At 43.7% G+C, this 13,148-nt stretch overlaps 1 protein-coding gene across 2 annotated transcripts in view; it reads right to left on the bottom strand.

Annotated features, from left to right (window-relative positions):
- tnrc6c2 (trinucleotide repeat containing adaptor 6C2) overlaps window positions 1-10,937 on the bottom strand; it is a 44,054-nt gene extending 33,117 nt beyond the window's left edge. Inside the window, exon 1 of one of the 2 annotated variants that reach the window (XM_034615197.1) lies at window positions 10,133-10,937. The gene's annotated coding sequence lies outside the window, so the exon portion shown is untranslated. The remainder of the gene's footprint in view (window positions 1-10,132) is intronic. The other variant, XM_034615272.1, reaches the window with a different exon arrangement.
- Window positions 10,938-13,148: the final 2,211 nt, after the last annotated feature.

Raw genomic sequence — 13,148 nt, 5'->3', positions numbered from 1 at the left:
GGAAAAAGGGGGGAGGAGAGGGGTACAAAAAAGGAAAATGAAAAGAAGTTGGAGAGAGGGATAAAGACCAAGAGAGCTTGAGCAGTATGAATGAAGGCCAGTGTAAAAAGGGGGCTGGTTTAAAGATCATGCTTGTTTCGAGAAAACAAAAAGGCATGGAATTAAAAGGACTGAAAGTGGGACAACGTAAAGGCCAGCCGACTGACAAAATAAGATCAGGTTATTTTACAAAGACCTGTTCAGAGATTGTGAGTCAATCTAGCTAGATATCTAGCTGGAGGAAAGGGAAAGAGGCGAGGAAACTAAGTGCTTCATTTCAGCCTGTTTCCTTTGGCTGGGCCTTAGTGACAGCCCCTGGAAACTAGTCGAGGCCACAGGGACTGAATGTGTGTGTTTAGTCCCAGGGTTTTTCCAGCACAGAGAATTGTGAGGCGGAAACCTCCAATCAATTTCGTGCCGCCTCCCGACAAAATTCTGGTACAGTGGAAATCGCTTATAGTGATCACGTTTGTCCCAGGCCAAATTCATCACTATAAGCGGTTGAATATTTTTTATTTATTTTTATTTTTTTTAAATTGCACCGCTTCTGTATGGTAGTCCCAGAACTTGAGGTAACGACACTGAGGTTCTAGTTTCTCAAAGCTAAAAATATGCTGATTCTTTCTGTTTTATATTGCTAATCAAAACTGTGGATATTGCTGATCCGACAAAGTCAGCAAAGACGACCCTTTTGGGTCTGAGAAATTTAATGGAAGTATTTCACTAATTTCTGGCATTTTAAGTGGGACATTTTTTATTTGATTACCTGAAAGAAAGAAATTGACTCATTGATAATGTAAATAATCTTCATTTGAAGGACTGACGCTGATCATGTATAGTGTCCCTGACAAATAAACAAAACACAACATACAAAATGTGTCCACACATGGCCTGGATACTAATCAGAATGTATGAAAGAATCATAATTCTCATGACAGAAAATGAAAGGTCGGCCTCCCACTGTGTTACCCACTAGCAGGGGGAGGGAGCCGTCAATCAAACAGACGGCAGAGGCCTCACAGAGACTGACTGATGGGGGGGGTAATGTCTCTATAGTAGTAAGGGAGAGGAAGAAAGAGAGTGAAGTTACACAGACATACAGATGGAGAGAGAGAAAGATTAATAGACGTTGAACAGTGAGTTTGGAGACAAACCCTTGGGAAGAATTTCTCCAAACTAGTGGCCATGACGGTAGGTTAAAATGTAAACTGATATCCCTAGATTACCTTTTACCACTGCAGCGGGATTTTCTCTTCCTTATTCCCTGTTTCTCCTTTCACTGCTGCCACATGCTATCTTTTTGTCTAACATTCACACAGTCCTATTTTTCATACTAAGTAGTCTGCATGTTTCATTGTGCCTTCTCAGCAGCAAGGGGAGGAAAGCCCTCAGGTAATAAACAGGAGCTTAATTCATGTGTGGATGTGGATGCATGCATATAGCTCATAGTGTGCTGTATGTGTAGTATGTTTTGCTGTTCATTTCTCTGTCACGATCCTCTTTAACTAAACTTCTGCCTCCAATTACACCCCCTTTATCAAATTCCAAGCATGCCATCAGAAACACAAACAACTTAATAACAGATGATGAAAAGCATCAGCAATGGGGAAATGGTGACAAGTGAAAAGGAGAGTGTAAAGGGATACAAATGGTTTCACTCCCTGTGCTAGTTTCTATCCCCTAACAAGTTACAGAGCGTCTTCACCACAGTTGACTGGGTCAATCTGCTATTCTCACCTTTTAGCCCCGGCATGAATGCAGATCTGCCCTATCTGGTTACTACTGCTGCCGTCACAGAAAAAAAACAGGAAACAAGGGCTGGGGAAATTGGGTCAAAGGGTCAAATTTCCTATGTGTCAATACACTATGGATGGCTTAATATTCAATGACTTTTAATCATTATTTACTATAATGTTGGCCTTTTGGAAAAACAGTTGTTATGTGAAATGGGAGCAAGAGGACTGAGCTGACAAAGTCAGTCCTAAAGTTAGCTTCCCCCCTGTCCTCTGCTGCCCCCACATATCTCTTTACCGGCTTCTCCCTGCCCATCTCTAAGTACTGCTGACACCAGCATCTCCTCAGCACTGACCCTGGGGTGTCTCTGCGCTGCCTTCTAATATCAGATTTACTCGCTGCCGGTATGACACTGCAATTAGGAAAGATGTGTCACGTTTTGAGGTTAGCAACCTACAAGACCGCTGCGTGTCATTCGATCTCCTCTCACATTAAGGGGCCTTAGATCATAACACAGCCAGTAACTATCAGCAAGCAGTAACTCTAACCACTAAGTACCGTAAGTTAGGACTGCAGTCTCACCTATGGCTACCATCAACAACCAGTCTTAACTGCTAAAAACTAAACGACTCAAATTAAAAAAAAAAGGAATACATGATTAACATATCAAAAATGTAATATTGAAAATTACATTCAGGGGAATTTGCTGACTAATCAAAGTTTAGATGAGAAGGTAAATACCATTGCCAAGACAGTCCCTTGGTATATTAAGCAAAAATGGTTTATTTACATGTTCGCTGGCAAGCTGTTCACCAACACATCGAAGTCTGCTGGGACTTTTTCGGGGTTATGACTGTTTGTGAAGCTGGCAGATGTTTGCAGGCTATTGTCAAGAATGACCTCAGATTTGCTTGTATACCTACAATGTCTCTTTTATATTTCTGCATTATTTAAATGCTTATAGCTTTGGATTGGCTGGAAATGACAGTTGCCAAGACTTGGCTAGCCATTTCTCTCTGTTTTCAATTCAGCTACAAAGCTAAGCTCGGGATAGAGCTACCTTTGTATTGAATGAATACAAAGTCTTAGCAAACTGGGGCCACTGGGAAATTGTGAATAAATTGCATGGTGAGGCAGGATCCTCTCTTCCTCTGCTGCAAACGACAGCCCCATGTCCTGGGGCTGTAATGCTGCTAAGCTATAGAGAAGGAGACATGACAACAGGAACATGCTGTACAGGAATGAGGAGGCGAGGAGCTCCCAGCACACACAAACCAAATCACGTAAAAACACACAGACACACATGGGGAAGCTTGATGTACACAGGCGGTAGGCAGTCTGTCTGAAGCCTGTCTTTTTCTGCCAGGGATGCAGAGGAGAGGGAGGTGGGTAGAGGATACGGAGAGATGAGGATGGGGGTAGGGGGGGAAGAAAGCAGACGCAGAGTAACACCAATTAAGAACGACAGCCGCCGGAGAACCAGACAGGGAGCAGAGAGAAAGGGAGAGGCTGTGCTGGAGAGAGAAAGAATCCTCGATGAAGAGACAGTTGGGGGAGAAAAACCTGAACGAAGCAGTATCGAGGCTGGCAGACACGGAGCGGCGGAGGGGTGGGGGGATGTTGGCACTGAAATATCCATGCATCTTGATTGCTAGTATCTAGAGACCCAGGGAGAAAAATGAGGGGAGAGGGAAGGAAATTGTGCTAGGCTAAGAGAGGAGAATAAAAAGAGGGGAGTAAATAGATGCTGCTTCACTTGTGTGAAGACTGAGCGTAGCAAAGGAGGAAAGAAATAGAGATAACTTAAAAAAGGGAAAAGAGCTGCAAGGAAAACTTGAAGCTTCACGTGTTCTGTACGGTTGTCAGGTCGACCACGGACAACACCAATCACAATGAAGGAGGAAGAAAAAGCAAAGAGACTTTCTTCTCTAAGCAATAGATGTAATAGGTCGTGGCCACAGAGTGTGGCAAATCCACTCCCCCACCACTATTACCATTCAGCCAGCCACCCATTCCTGTGGCATTAGAGAAGCCACAGGACTCTCCTGAGCCTTATTACATGGAACATTATCATGGACAGCCCTGGGGAATAATTCTTCAGTACCTGCTACAGACCTCAACTACTCCCCACAAAACGTGTGTGGGTGTGTATTTGTGTTTACTCGACCTGAATGGCTCGGGGAAAACAAGCCTGTAAATTCCACCGTTGAAATGCAGCAATAACAATGTTGTTGTCGGTGAGCATTTCCATCCCCTCTGTCACACACAACAGTCTCACTGACTGCTCGGTTTGTAAGCACTATGTGCATACCAGCGTTGCTTTCACCAGGTGGAGAGAGTGGCTTGTGAAAATATACAAGACACTTTATTGGTGCTAGACTGGACTTGTTCAATGAAGTATGGCAGAAATATTCTTGGTTGGCGGACTGGCTGAGGGCAAAGAGGTGGGTGGAGAGCGGTAATGAAAGAGGGGAATGCAAGATGGACAGAAAAAGTCAAAGAATCAGATAGTGAGAAAGTCTGAGCTATAAATAAAGGCTTTGAGGTTTGCCTCCAGAAAATTAGCTCTCAGTGTCTTGGCTGCTTCCTCTGCCAAGTCGATATGAAACTTTAACACGGTGGCAGCTCATTAAAAAGGAAAACAGCACAATGCAGGAGACCAAGGAAGCCTTTTCCCTGCCAGCGCCACAGCTAAAGCTTATGGAATTCAAGAAGCTGTCATGAACACTGTGCTGGTATATATGTTCTCTGCTTATGACGGCTTGTGTTGATGGGAATGTGTGGCTGTGCATGTTCAGCATACGTCTGCATTTTTTGCACATTTGTTTAATGTACAATGCCAGCACTTGAACCTCATTTGGTCAAACATAGCTCTGGTCAACACTCCAATCTCCATTCAATAAATCAACATTCAGCCTATAATAAATTAGAATGCAAACAGGGTTTCCTATCAGTTACCTAGACAGGGGCATCTGGCCACAGTCTCAAATTGATCCGAAAAGTATTTTTGCACCACTGCTTCATTGTAGAGATGAATGCAGCTATCTTTGCCTCTTTTTCCCTTCCCCTCGCTCCCTCTGGCACGCAAACACCTGTCCATCATAGTCAGACTGAAAATTGGCACCAATGGGAGAAATTCAACTGTGTTGGTGGACGGTCAATAAACCCATGGAGTTTTTACCATTCTTGGCAGGTGTACAAAACTCGGCATAACATCTGCCCTCTTTTTCTACCTGTCCTTTGGGGGGGCGCATGAGAGCGTCTTCACTGGGCAATGACAATAATCAACCCTCATCTCAAATGCTAGTCAATAATTCCCTGTTCATCAACAGTGTAAGACAGACAGAAAAAAAGTGCTGTGCTTGGTTGTTTGAACAAAGCCTGCTCTGATATACGGAGGACAGAGAGAAAGGCAAAAAAAAACCCAAGTGCTGTTTTTTCTGACAGCTCTATTGATAAAGCCAAAAGGATGATGGCGAGGAAGTAGAAACACAACTGCGCAAGTTGTGTGGGAGAAGCAGAAATGCAGATTCTGTATAAAAATGTGCTCGTTTTATTTGTCACCCTCAGTTCTACACTTCGAATAAGTCAATATAAATCCTGCAAACATGCATTACAGATAGTATCATAAAATACTGTACTACAAATAATCAAATTACTCAGGTGTTTCAGTATCAAAACATTAGCAAAGATACAACATGATTTGTTGGGCTACTAGCTTACTTGCCCCTATTATTTAGTATCTCAGATAAGTCTTTCATCAAGTTATACCAAACTGATTTTGAAAGGGAATTTGTCCATAATTCAGTTTTTAGTCACAAGAACATTTTTGTTGATTATTTCTAACAGTTACAATGTGTTTGTTAAATCTAGGTTCCTACAAATATACAGTAAAAATCAATATACACAGTAAAATTAAATACTTGAAGCTCATTGACTGTATTTAAGTTGACAATAACGTGATAAAACAGTGCAGACAGCAAACAAATGGCCTGAGCTCCCAAGCCTAAGCCATGGCCCAATCACAGGGGCAGGCCGCGCATGCTAGTGCCATTTACACAGCCTTGAGTGAGAGCTTAGTAAGTGTTGCAGGCCCTAAGTCCTGTTACAAAAGCCGTTTTCAGACATGACCTGCGGGTAAAATATGGAGAATTGGCTATGGAGTTTACCCGCAGTCTGCCTTCCACACATGCACAACACAGGGGGAAGTTTTCTGCACAGACGCGTTCACAACAGTAACAAATCCTCCGCATTATTCAGGCAAGAGATGGAGCAGCCGTGTGCAGCAGGCAGAGGCAGGAAGTGACGTATTAACTCCACTGAAGAGATCACCTGATTTTCTTGACAACACACAGACACCGGCTCTTATCACCACAAACTCTATGTGTGTGAGAAGCGTCATCAACCCCCCCCCCCACTTGCTGGCTGTGAATATAGCATGGGATCTCCTGCTGTGTTCAAACAACTTTTCCTGAATTTCTATGGACTTTATACAAGGAGGCCAGGCAAATAAAATCCACAGAAACTGCGTTCACACATGCACTTCCTCCGGAGAAAATACGGAGGAACTGCGGAGTTCAGTGCATGTTTGAAAGCAGCTATAATGAGTAAGGCTTTTATAATGTTGGTTTGGAGCAGGAGAAAGGGAACATTGTAGGTTGGATGTCCTGCAGATTCTCTGTCAGCTTCCATGTGATGCCCCTCTCCTTCTCTCCACATCTCTCCAATTAGCCGACATGGAGCAGAGGGAGAGGAGGAGGAGGCCCCCACCGAACCTCGGCACATTGAACATTCCCCTGGACCACTGCCAAGACTCACAGGCAGCAGCTCGCCAGTCTCGGCTTCGCTTCCCCCATCCCCCTGCTTACATCATGGCCTGGGTTACCCTTGGTGGGGCCCCTAAGCCCCTGCCCCCTTCATTGGCACAAAATTGGACAAGAAGTGGGGGTGGTTTACACAGACCACCAAACCTCCCCAACGTCCATAGGATTCTTATGCTACAAACCTCCAATACCTCTTTCACACAAAAGCCCTCTGTATGACATATTATAAAAAATTAACACAGGTTTTAACCCATGTACAGAAACTACTGCTCAGTAGCAACAATACTAAAACCATAGTTTAGTTCCTCTAATATGCATTAAATCTAAAATGCAAGGGCAGCTTCCACTCTTACTAACCTGCAATCAGGAAGTGTCGAATTTGGGGCTGAGAGCACTAGAAGATAAGATAATGAGTATCATGACATGAGATAACGGTCTCATGGCAAAGCAGATCAGTGTCAGACCTGAGCTGAATCAGCTTGGATAAAAAAAAATGCTAAAATAACAGAGCCAGTGGCAGCACAGGTTTTTTCCTGAGGCATTACTTCACAAGAAAATAACAGACGCAATCCATTTAGTACACAAACATTGACATACACAAAAACAACATAAAAAATTAAACCTGTTAATATTTAAGTAATGTTGGACACTAGGAAATGTCGACTAATTGATACTGCAATCGTGGCTACCAATCATTACTATTGATAGGTCACAGTCAACAGTCACCCTATACCCGGTCCCAGGTTAACACACACACATACTGTACATACACACCCACACTTCAAAATAGCCAACCAAAGAGTAGAGCAAGAGGGTAATGGCTTTTAGCAGCATCCCATTGAATCAAGCTGATTCTACTGTCACCGCCAGAGCTCCCTCCCCTTACTGGAGCAGCACCCTGTGGTGGTGTTAAGTGCGTTATCTATCAGGGCTGTGCCAGTTGTTTGAAAAGCCTCATAATCACAGGCTCAGTAACTACCACGGTCAGGCCTGGGCTAAGGTCAATGACAGGGGAAAAGGGATAGACAACAGAAGCCACTTTTCCCAAGTGCGACTAAGTGGGATTTACCAGGGTCAACTACAAATGTCTGACAACTTTGTTTATTTGAAACTGCAAACTACTGTACAGAAACAACAATTAGGAAACAGAAGAACCCAAACGTGTATATAGGGGTAACAGTTGGCATAGGACAAGCAGGCTCATTCCAGTTACATTTGGAAACCAGGCTAATGATAGCAACCTGACGACTGGGCTAGTGTTCCAAGTTCTGTCTTTAAAGGGTCAGACAAGGGGAAGCAAGCCTTGGGTTTCCTTTTAAACAAATGATCCTGCCCCTTCAGTGATAAGGGGCTGCAGATAGAGTTACTGCCAGGGTTTGTCCTCATGGCTTTGTTACATTACACTCTAATCAAAACAGTGTCTGGATGCCAACAGCCTAGAGCCTGGTTGGATCCCCAGCCAACATGGGTTAAGGGTTTCCTGCAAGCACATTGCCAAAATGACAAAAGTAGTAATATAATTCACTGAGGCCAGGCCCCGGTGAGAGAATGGATTTTCTCATATTTGGTCCTTTTGCAATGGGAAAGAACAAATTACATGCCTCAAAATGGAGTTCTATATTTTCTGTGTCTAGATGCAGGCATAGATTGATGGACTGTCCATGTGCTCCATAGACTATCAGGGCCATCAAAAATAACTAAGTTGAGCTTTGTAGCCTAAATATTTTCCAAATGGTGCAAAAGGAAAAGCACGGATTAAATCTTTAGTGCAATATAACACGTCTTGTCTCAGGGGTAACCTTTACCATTGACCTAGTGTCCATATACACCCCAAATATACCCACGTGCCCCACAGATGACAGCCACCTGCTGTAGCAGTGGTACTGAAGCAGTTGTGTCTGGAAGGGTTAAGCTAAACTATTTCAGAAAACTAGCAGACTCCCTCCTCCTCTTAACAAGCTTTAAGATTTTTCTTCCAGAGTTTTACATACACACCAGAGGACCAACACTGCAACATCTTTTAACAGCCAATCGCTTATTGCGTGCTTGCCAGCCTTTCGGAAAGATGAGCGTGTGTATAGAAGGGAGCACCCTTGATCCTGGATAGGAACAGGTCAGTGTGTGTCTGTGAGTCAGCTGGGTGTCTAGGGCATGCAACTCACAACCTGATTAACAACTGCAAGAGCTGTGAGCTTGACATAAATGGTTACACACTCGCACAACCTTACACGTGTGTCATCACTGGCCGATTCAGATACAAATATTTGCAGCCACGCACTTACATTCCAAGACATGGATGCAAATTTGTACGAAACCACACACAAATAAATGAATGTATGCGTACCACTGCTGCTCATGCACATTTTTCATTTCATCACCTCACTGGTGTGTGACGATGGAGATAAGACGGCGATGACAGAGATGTCAGAGGGGGGGGGAGAGGAAAAGGGGGTTTGAAATTGAACAGGAAATTATGTACTTCAATTAAGACATGCGGAGGAGATATTAAAAGCTATACTCCAGTGCCTGGGGACAGGATGCAGGAAGGGGGATGCAATGGAAAGCGACAGTTAAATCAGAATCCCTGGCTTTCGCACTGAGCCGGGGGGGAGGAAGAGAGACAGGACAGCTATGTTTAATAATGTAATTGGACTTAGTGTCGTGAAAAGTACGATGGTGTGCAAGATACATGATGTGATACCGCTACGGAATGAACCAAAGAGGAAAGACAGGAGTGACAATCGGGATAAAATCTTAAGACGGTGCCTGTGTTGCACTGAAGAAAGCAGCATCTACATTATGCAGACACAAAACTAAAATATTTAACAAAAGTCCTGCCGTCAACATACAGTTCCACTCGGCCAGCCACCATGCAATCAAAAAACAAATCTCGTAAAATCAATTAGCACATCCTCACCTTCTAAAAACTGCACAGACTTTGAAAATAGAAAGCCAGCGTTTGCAGGCAGCTCAAGAAATCCTCACATTACACGCTCACATGTACAGAGTGTGTTCCCGTCCACTCAGCCAATCGTGAAAGAGCGATGATATAACACTAGTTAAGTTCACAACATTTTCACATCAAGCCCCCTCACATAAACACGGGGGGAAAGGGAAAATACCTCTCATCAGTCGGTTCATGTGAGGGTTTACTCATTAATCCAACATCACATAAAACACTGAAAGGGTGTTTGGTTGCACAGTGAGAAGGCGGTTGCAGCCAGAAGCATGATTTATTTCTGGGGACGTGAGTAATGTGAAGAAATCACAACATCGTGGCAACACAAATAGGCTTAAATCATTGTTAGTTAGTGTTTTAATTATATGGCACTTGGACTTGAATGTTGTAGGGCTAAATTGAGATGCATCACAGGGGCAGAAAATAGTGAAGCTATATAATCTTATCAGTTGAATGTGAATTATGAAATGTGTCTCGATTTTGATCTCCAATAACACTGATCAGCAATCACACTCACACATGTATTATTTACCACAGCACAAGGGGGGAAAAAGGAGCCATTCATTGAAAAACTTACCTCGCGTTAACCACAGCTTTGGCAGCTTTCGGTGAGGAGTCGGTGCATGGCAGAAAAACAGACGCAGAAAAGCATCCTCCGATGTCTTTTCTGAAGTTACCCGTAAAAAAGATGGAGCATTGGAGATTCAGTCGCGGTTCGTATTTTTGAAGTCAAGACTTTGCAGGTACAAGCCGACTGGTGACAGGAGACCGAGGTAAACAGCGGCTCCTGAGCCAGATATAACGTTAACACACAGCGAGCACGGTGATGAATATGCTTGGAGCAGGAAAAATAAAAAAATACGCAGAGAAATTACACTCGCAAGGAATCTGTAAAACGTCACGATATAAAGGGGGCGGGGAGGGGACACGGAGCACCACTAATAACACAAACACAAAAATAAACCAACACGCATAAAATGACTTTTAAAAGCAGCTAATTTAAGCTAACGTTAGCTGGTTGACGCTGAGAATCGTCGACCGTCGCGAGGTTTTTTTTTGCAAACCGGAGAATTCAGGCGGTTCTCGGTATTAATAATAATAATAAAAAAAACGCCGCTGAGTTGTCTCGTATTGGAGCGAGCCGCCGTCAGCCAACTTGTTTTAAAGTGCAAAAAAGAAATGTTTTTTTGTTTTGTTTATGTCGCCAGCCGGACGAGTAGCGACGCGCTGGCTACCGCGGGTGCGAGGTGAGAAGCGACTCCGGGGAAATACATTCTGTGTGGATCCGGACAGCGGAGCGGACAGTCCTGGTAGGCGTATTCACTGAGCTCTCGTTGACAGTGGCGTCGCAGCCATTTTGTTCAAACTAACAACACCGCAGTCTCCCTCTCCTCCTCCCAGACAGCGGGCGGACCAGGAAGTGGCTCCGGATACGTCACTCCCGACCAACCACTGCCGCCCGGACGCTGGCTCCGCCCGCGGCGCTCCGGCCCCGCCCCCGCGGACACGCAGCGGCTGGACCCGGGCTGGAGCGGCTCGTGTGTCTGAGGTCACAGCTGAAGCACGCAGCGGAGACTGTGGGCTTAAAAAGGATACGAATGTGACTCTGCTCCTGCTTTGAGGAGGGTGAGGTTGTCAAGACTGGATGCAAGTATTACCTCGTGCACAATTTAGATTCTCATCTTGTAAAAAGCAACAAAGATGACACAGGCATTTTGTATCAACTACAACGTTGTCACTATTTATTTTCTATTAAAGGTTCAGTGTGTAGAATTTAGTGACATCTACGGGTGAAGTTGCATGTTGCAGCTGAATACCTTCCTCTTCGAAACATGAAAGAGTAGGACAAGATGGTGAATATCCCTTGTACGTGTGAAGGTCTTCTTCACAATTTAAGTTACCAACTACCAGTACCAACTACCCACGGTTGTTAGGGAGATAACTTCAGTTTTGCACCTTAGCATCATCAAGTGCCCGTGTAATCAACGATACATTGTATGGCTACTGCCCGAACGATCTTTTAAAGAAATTAAAATAAAATGAATGAAAAATGTAATGTAAATAATCAAAATACTCCAAATTGTACTAGAATAAATTTACTTAGTTACCTTTCATTCATAGCTCTTAATGATACATACATACATAATATATTATTAGAAATATAATACCATACTTCATGTGACTCATGATGAAAATAGTGCAAAAGAGTACAAAAATAGAGAAGACTCATAAAAGTCTGCAATTTGGAACTTGCATCATGAACTTTATTTAGCAGTCTCAAATGCCTCTTAAAGGGCTCACCCCAAGTTTCTTTACCCAAGATGACCTTTGTCAAGAATCTCTCTCTCACATGATATCCAGAAACATGGGGCGATAATTCCAGGCTATTCACAACATGATGGATGAGGTCGCCCTTGTGCCCTGAACCGCGTCTGCAGCCTCTTCAGAGAAAAAATATGCGGCCCCTGTCCATTCTCTACACTCCCTTTCTCATGGAAATGGCCGCTCCATGCACAGACAAACACACACACACTCACACTGTGCGGTGGGAACAGGTCAAGGCTGCGGCCCACAAAGGGGAAAACTGACCAGTGAGAACTCTTTCAGGAAATATCTGGGCTTCTATAGGTTACTGGGAGAGACTGCTAATGAGAAAGACAGGGGCCCAGGCCAAACGTTTTTTTTCCTCCTTTTCAAGGCAAGATGCCCAGAGCTATTAAAATGGCAAGCTCCATCTGAATGGAGAAAACAGATGTTCCATACTTGGGGTTAAGAGAGGTGAGAGCAGAGGGGATTGGCTTCAGAAAAACCTTAAGGGAAATGTAGTTCACTGTGGATCACATAATATTTAACTCTATGCAGGAATTTGCTGCTCATTCATACCACATTCTAAATAACTTGTTACTAGTAAATCTTTTTTCTCAGAGTTAGTTGAATGTGCTCATATGAAGCATCAATTCACTGATTTATTACATCATGCTAATTTAAGTACATCACTTGCACTGTAGTTTAAATCTCCTTCATGTACACATGAATTATCAGAGATGGAAATCTGTGCACCACAAATTGAAATTTAGAAATAACAATAGCGGTTTGACATGATGTTAGCCATCAATGGTTCATACTACTTAGGGCGAGTGTCTGTGTGTCTTCCTTGTTCATATCCGCTCTCCAACTCATCACAGCTTTTCTTTTAGGTGTCTCTGTTTCTTTGACTCTGCCAATTTCCCTAATTGCTTTCACATTTAAGCAGACTGCTAACAGAAGCGAGCCAATGGGAAAGGTCTGCCTGACATTCTGATAAGAACCAGCCCAGACACAAGCCGTAGGACTGCTGCAGAGGCAATCGCTCATTCCTTCCCCTCTCAGACAATACACTTCTCCTCCTCCTGCTGCTGCTCTCGCCATTCTCTTCTTCTCCTCTCCTCTCTCTATTTTTTTCCAGCATGCTCTTCTGCCTTTTGTTTTAATTCCAGTCCAATCATGAGATGCGTTCCGCATAAGGTTTTAATTTCAAGCCTGCCACTGGAGTCTGTCACACTCTCACATATATGCACAAATTCACACAGGAGTACATGTGCATACACCAAACC

This window comes from Hippoglossus hippoglossus, chromosome 1 (genome assembly GCF_009819705.1).
Source record: "Hippoglossus hippoglossus isolate fHipHip1 chromosome 1, fHipHip1.pri, whole genome shotgun sequence".
NCBI lineage: Eukaryota > Metazoa > Chordata > Actinopteri > Pleuronectiformes > Pleuronectidae > Hippoglossus > Hippoglossus hippoglossus.
This window is presented reverse-complemented; position numbering and strand designations above follow the sequence as displayed.